Source organism: Eupeodes corollae, chromosome 1, assembly GCF_945859685.1.
Source record: "Eupeodes corollae chromosome 1, idEupCoro1.1, whole genome shotgun sequence".
Classification (NCBI taxonomy): Eukaryota; Metazoa; Arthropoda; class Insecta; order Diptera; family Syrphidae; genus Eupeodes; species Eupeodes corollae.
In genome coordinates, this window is record NC_079147.1 from 306,414,516 (window position 1) to 306,421,300 (window position 6,785).

A 6,785-nucleotide genomic window follows, 5' to 3' on the forward strand; every position below is an offset into this window, starting at 1 on the left:
GATAATGCATCAGGAACAATTGTTATGTGTAGGCGTTTTGTTTAAAGCCGCAAATATGACTTGCGAAGCAATATCAAAGCTAATTTTATAAATTTAAAAGTCAATCTATTATTATTATGTATATTATTTCTTACTGTTACTATTTATCCTTAAGGATTATTGTTAAAAAGTTGCTATATATTTAAACAAAAGAATAAAAGCTTCAATAGTTTGAAGATTCAGAAAAGAGTGACAAAACAAAATAAAGCAAACAAATAAACAAAATGATAAGCTAACGAAAGTCTAATTCTATAGTTAAAAAAGAGACTGGTATCCGACCCACACTCCTAAGTTCCCATCCTTTTAGTCGATATGTCTTGCTTATAAGGTTTGTAGGTTTTCGTGTTTTGTTAAGAAAGTTTTCAATTGGATTATTCTCAAAAAATCTAAGATTAATAACAATATTTTGCATATGATGAAATAATTTGATTTCAAAATCTATTTTTGTTAACCAGATTTTTTAGTCGTTAACCAATTTTTACCAATTTTAGTAGCATTTCTTAAAAGTTTTTATTTTTTATTTAAACAAAGGTTGGATGAAAGAAATTAATTTGAAGTCAAAACCTTTTATTGTTCACGTGATATCGGGAACCGAACATTTCTTTTACCAAATGTTTGTACTGTTTTTTGTAGATTTGTATCAAAAATTCACTGAATGTCGAAAAGCAATATTTTTAATTTTTGAAAAGAAATTTGAGTCGAAAAGCAATTTTTAGAACTTTTAGAAATGCTTTTTTAGGTTTTTATTTTTATAAAAAAAACTGTCGATTCGATTTTTATCAAAAGTTTACCAGACGTTAAAAACGTTATTTCTCGTTCTCGTTATTATGAAAAACGATGATCGTTTTTAATACGGAGTATTTGTGAAATTGCGATTACGAAAAACGATTGCATAAGCGCGTATTTGTAAAATTGCTATTACGAGAAACGATAATCGGAAAAAGCGATACTCGTATTTTTATTTACGAGTGCCTTCAAGCACTCGTATTTTTGCTATAGTGACCGATAAAGTTGGTTGCGCCATACTAACAAGGAAATACTGTCCGGTTCCTCTTTGATATCAACCCTCTGCCGGAAACCGAAGTTTTGCAGCTAATTGCAATACATTTGGTATATTTGTAGAATTAAAACTTGGAAGGTGTATATCAATCTCATCCAATACATATTTAAACGCTTCCTTGTTCAGACGAAAAAGTTGCTTGAACCATGAAAACATTTTAGGAATTTACTTAAATACAGCATGAACAAAAGGATTTTCATTTACTTAAGTGGAACTTGAAAGGCTTATTGGGTCGGATAATCGCAATGAAAAAACATTTTACCGAACTGAATGCAAATTAAATTTAAACTAATAAAACTTTTCCAACATTCACATTTTGACATTTGTAAATAGGTGTGAAGTTACACCTAAAAAAATACCATTTTTCATTTTTGGTTGGCAACATTTTCTTGATTCCATTTTCGTTTTTCATAATCGTTCTACACCATGAGTTTCGTTTTTCTGGGTTTCGTTTTTTCTGCCGTTCGTTTCGTATTTCATAATAAGGGCCCTGTATAACAAAATTTATTTGAAGTCGAAAACTCTTTTGGTTCTTGAGCTATGGACGACGTAAAAAACGTGGCTAACGTACCGACGTACGGACGTACGGACGTACAGACGTACGGACGTACAGACGTGTGGACGTACTAACGTACGTACACATGCACGCACAGACATCTTTCTTACTTACTTAAGGTGGCGCTACAGTCCTGTGTGCACTAGGGCCTCACCCAACAAACGTCTCCATCTAGCTCGGTCCCTAGCTAGATGTCTCCAGTTTCGCGCTCCAAGTTGGGTGAGGTCCTATACTGCGCTGATTCGAAGACCGTGTGGATTCGATGACTTTCCCGGCCGAAGCATTGGTTTCCATGTGCTCTACGTGACCCAGCCATCTTAGTCGTTGGACTTTTACCCTTCTGGCTAAGTCTACGTCGCTGTACAGCCCGTACAGCTCGTCGTTCCATCTTCTCCTCCACTCCCCTTTGATGCATACGCGACCGTAGATCACACGAAGAACTTTTCTCTCGAACCGATCAAAGGTGCTTTCATCCGCTTTTGTCATAGCCCATGCTTCTGCATAAGATAAGGGTCTTATATAGCAATACTTTGGTCCCTCGAGAGAGGATTTTACCACTCAATTGCTTTCTTAGTCCAAAGAAACAGCGGTTAGCAAGAGTTATTCTTCGTTTGATCTCAGCGCTGGTGTTGTTTTCTGGCATTTACAGCGAAGCCTAGGTAGACGAAGTCCTTGACTACCTCAAAGTAACATCTGTCGATGGTGACGTTTTGACCAAGACGTCGCGTCGGTGTTGTATGTCCTTGCTTGACTACAGCATGTACATTGTTTTGCCCTCATTAACCGTTAAACTCATTTTTGATGCCTCTGCCTAAATACTCACAAAAGCCCCATTGACATCACCCTGAGATCTTGATTATGTCAATGTCATCAGCATGTGCAAGTAATTGGACAGACTTTTGAAAGAATCTTTTATTTTGATTCTACTGTATCTTGCACTTTAGTTAGGTGAACATGTGAACAAATAGCTGTGTAATCGTAACGGTTATTATATTACCAATCTATTCAACGTTTGATCTTGTACAAAACAAAAAGTTATTTGTAATATTATGCACTCAGTAAATAGCAACTACAAAATTTGCTGGCCAAATAAATAGAACCATTTAGATAAAAGTCAAAACAAAATTGTTATTATTAAAGTAAAAATTTTGGTGATCTGAGAATAATTTTGAAATTTAAGGCTCATTTTTTAAATATGGCATATAAAAGTAGTACCCGTGGCATGATGGTTAGTGCGTTGGACTGTCATGCAAGGGGTCTTGGGTTCAATCCCTGCCTGTGCCACCTTAATTTAAAAAAAATAATTTTCGCGGGTACTGCCTCTTGCGAGGAATTGACAAATCCTTCAAGAGTAATTCTTGTCATGAAAAAGTGCTTTCTCAAACTAGCCGTTCGGATTCGGCCTAAAATTGTAGGTCCCTTCCATTCCTGACAACAGCGCTCGCACACAGGAATGGTTGAGAGTTGTAAGTCACTAGGCCCTGGTTCACAACGGACTGTTGCGCCACCCCATTTGATTTGATATAAAAGTGGGAAGAGCGAAGCACTGCACTGAAGACCAACGATAAGCCGTTTTAGCTCTGCATAACATCGATGGATCCATGAGAGAGATAGCAAAAGTCATTGGGCGCTCTGCCAGAATGGTGTGGAATGCTTTAAGCTTCAAAAATGTTGAAGAAGCCAAAAGGCGTCCGACTAAAATAATTGCAAGAGACAAAGCTACATTGGCGAGAAAAGCACGAAAAGCATCAAAAGATTAGCAGCGAGAAATACGAACGTTAGTTAGTTCTAGAACTGTTCATTGTATACTACAGGATGCTGGCATTCATGTTTTTCTTGGTGGGGCGCAACATTAACAAGCTTCCGTGGGCTGACGAAAATTTACTAATTAAATGGCGTTTCCAGCAAGACAACCACACTAAGCATACGGCAAAATCAACAAAGCTCTGGTGTCAACGAAACAAATTGGACGTAATAAAGTGGCCTTCTTAATAACCGGATCTAAATCCTATTGAGAACCCCTGGAATTAACTGAAGATTAAGGTTAGTAAGCGTTAACCTACCAACAAAGCGGATCTATGGAGAATTGTCCAAGAAGTGTGGTATTCGATTCCACAAGAAAAGTGCAAGAAGTTGGTAGACTATGCCAAATCGAATGGATGCAGTTTTGAAAAATAAAGGGTTTTCAACTAAATATTAAATATTCATTGCTAATAAATACAAAAAAATTCATTGCTTATTAAAGTGTGTTGTTTTTTGTTAAATTAATTAAGTGTTATTCTTACCAACTTGTTGGGAAGCCTAAAGTAAATGGACTACGAAACTTTGCACACCTTTTAGTTTGGATTTTTTTTATATAAAATATATATACAATACTATTATTTTTTAATATTTGCCTACTCTAAGTACTACACACAATATTAGCAAATATTAGAGAGGGTTGCTATTATTTTGGCCATAGCTGAACCAAAGCCAAAGAAGCCTTAGTCAACAAATCAGCTGTCATTTTTTCAGTGCTGACGATTTTCAGAATAATTTTTTTTCTGGTATAAAGTGGTGTTTAACAGCTTTTTGTTTGGTTCTTCCATGATATGTGCTGGTTAGAGCCAAGCTTATAGCACCTTTGATATCACAACGAATGATAGTTGAATCTGGTGAATTTGGAATGAGCTCTCTCTGTAAGCCTATCAACCAGGTTGCTTCTAGAGTCGCTGTCAGTTAGTACCATTTAATCTGCTTCTAATGTCGAGATTGTGCCTGTTGGCTGTTTCTTCGAATTCCATAAGAATACACAATTATGAAGCAAGAAAGTGGGCAGGTTCATGCGCCATAAGGGACTTTACGTTAAGGCAAGTTTCTGGTATCAAATTCACCAGCTGCCAAAAAATTGCCTTCCAATTCTAAATTAAGCAACTTTATTGAAAAGTTGACTGGAAAGTTAGTCAAGAAAAATATCCCTAGCTATCAAGTCAAGTCTACTTAACGTCAAAATGACAGTTGATCGTGTTTTTTCATGCAACTGAAACCTGAAATGTATTACGCTATGATTTATTTATTTTCTGCACAACTCCAATTTATATTTTTTGTAAAAAGGTTTCTTGTCAGTTTGACAAGATATAAGCAATATTTCTTTACAAAAAGAAATACAAATCGTGATGGACTTGTATGATTGCCTAAAAGGAGTGTTTTGTAGACAATACATTTTTTGATACTTATCGAACTCTAAACATAAGGTAAATGTTTGAGAAGTAAAGTTCTGAAATTGAAATTCATGACACTTGGAAAACTAACAAGTTGCCTTTGTCAATATTTACGTTCAAAGAATGAAATTGACTGCAAATTAAGTCCCATATGTTGTCTGGACCTGCCCAGTATAACCGGTAACAGATCGTCTCTCATCTGTATCACTATCCCAATCGGCGTCGCAAAATCGAAACATGACCTTCACCAGCGCAGCGGTATAAAATAGTTTAACATGAGCTACTTTGCTAAAAAGTAATCCCAGAAACGCAATTTACCAAACTATCGAAGTAAAGGTGGCCCATGCGACGATGACACAACTCACTATCTCTGCTTTTGCTCCTTTGACGTTTATATATTTCACGTAAATATTTGATCGATTCAACTTGAACATATCACCCTCATGCAAGGCGGTGGAAACTAGCTGTTTATCACTACTGAAAATCGTTAACCATCAGGCTTACTGACAATTAATTAACACACAAGTTGGGAATGTACAGCACATTTTTCAGCTGGTAGGTTTAAATTAACTATCCCTTCAATAGGCGGGCTAAGTGTTGTTGGCATATACTATCTCTTTCATCTGTGATATAGTCACGCTTCATAGACATGAGCCAATGACCCTGAGTCAATAAACCAATCATCGTTTCCTGCGTTAGCCGAAAAAGCAGTATACAAAACATGTGTCTTCGAAGTTGATTTTGGTTAAGAATCTCTGTTGGTTTTATTTTTCGTTGGGCAGTTCCCAGATATCATATTTTGTCGTTGCAGTTCCACATCCGAAGAAAAGGAGAGGCAGCGAAAAAATGTATTGGATTAGAAGTTGCAAAGAGGAGATCATTAATATAAATGAGAAAGAGTGTTGGAGATAAAACAGAGCCCTGGGGGACACCAGTATTTATTTTGTGATTTTCAATCTTGAACACACCAAATACTTCTTGCATTGAACGATCCATAAGGTTATTAATAATCCAATGAAGGAGGAATTCACGAAAACCGAAACCAAGCACTTTCGATAAAAGAGAGCCTAATGTTAAACCCTATCAAGTGCTTTGAAATATCAATTGCAATAATCTTACCTTCTCCCAAACGATGTAAAGATTTGCTCTACTGTTCGGTGAGATGAACCATTAGATTACAAGTGGAAGTATTTCTGGGAAAGCCGTATTGTCAGTCATAAAAAAGCTTCAGGTCTTTGAGACATATCTTGGGCTGATAACTAATCAGCGTTTCTATGACCTTGTGAAGAAAGGAAGCAGGTGCAGTCGGTAGCAAAATTGGAGGGTGAGAAGGATTCGTCTTTTTTGGAAATGGGCTGGACAAATGCTATTTTCGAACCGTTAATAACGAGACCTGAATGGTAGGACACATGAAAAAGCTTACGCAGTGGTTTTGCAAGCGTACAAGAGCACCTCTTCAAAACAATACTGGAATACCATCCGGCCCAGTGGATTTATGTGTGTTGAGTACTCTTAGGACTCTTTCGGAATATTGTGCCCCTAGTGTTGCCGATTGAATTTTGCATAATTTTTTTCCAGAAGGACGTTGAAGAAGTCGCTTAACATGGCGTCGCCTTGTCTGAAACCTTTTTTGACATCAAAACGCAAAGGTGGAATCCTATTCGATCTTGATAGATTAGCGCGAATTCTCCATCGTCACAAACGGACAAGTTTGATAGGAATGCCAAAACTAGCGTTTGCACTGTAAGGTTCTTCTTTATAGGTGCTCGGTCTTTAAACCGATACAGAGTAGCGGTTTTTAAAGTTCCTTTTTTCTTATCCTGAACCTGCCGTGATGAAGATATATGGTCAATAATGGACTTTCCTGGTTTGAAGCTATATTGATATGGACCTAAGGTTGTCCGTGAACGGCTTGAGCCGCTCCCATAAT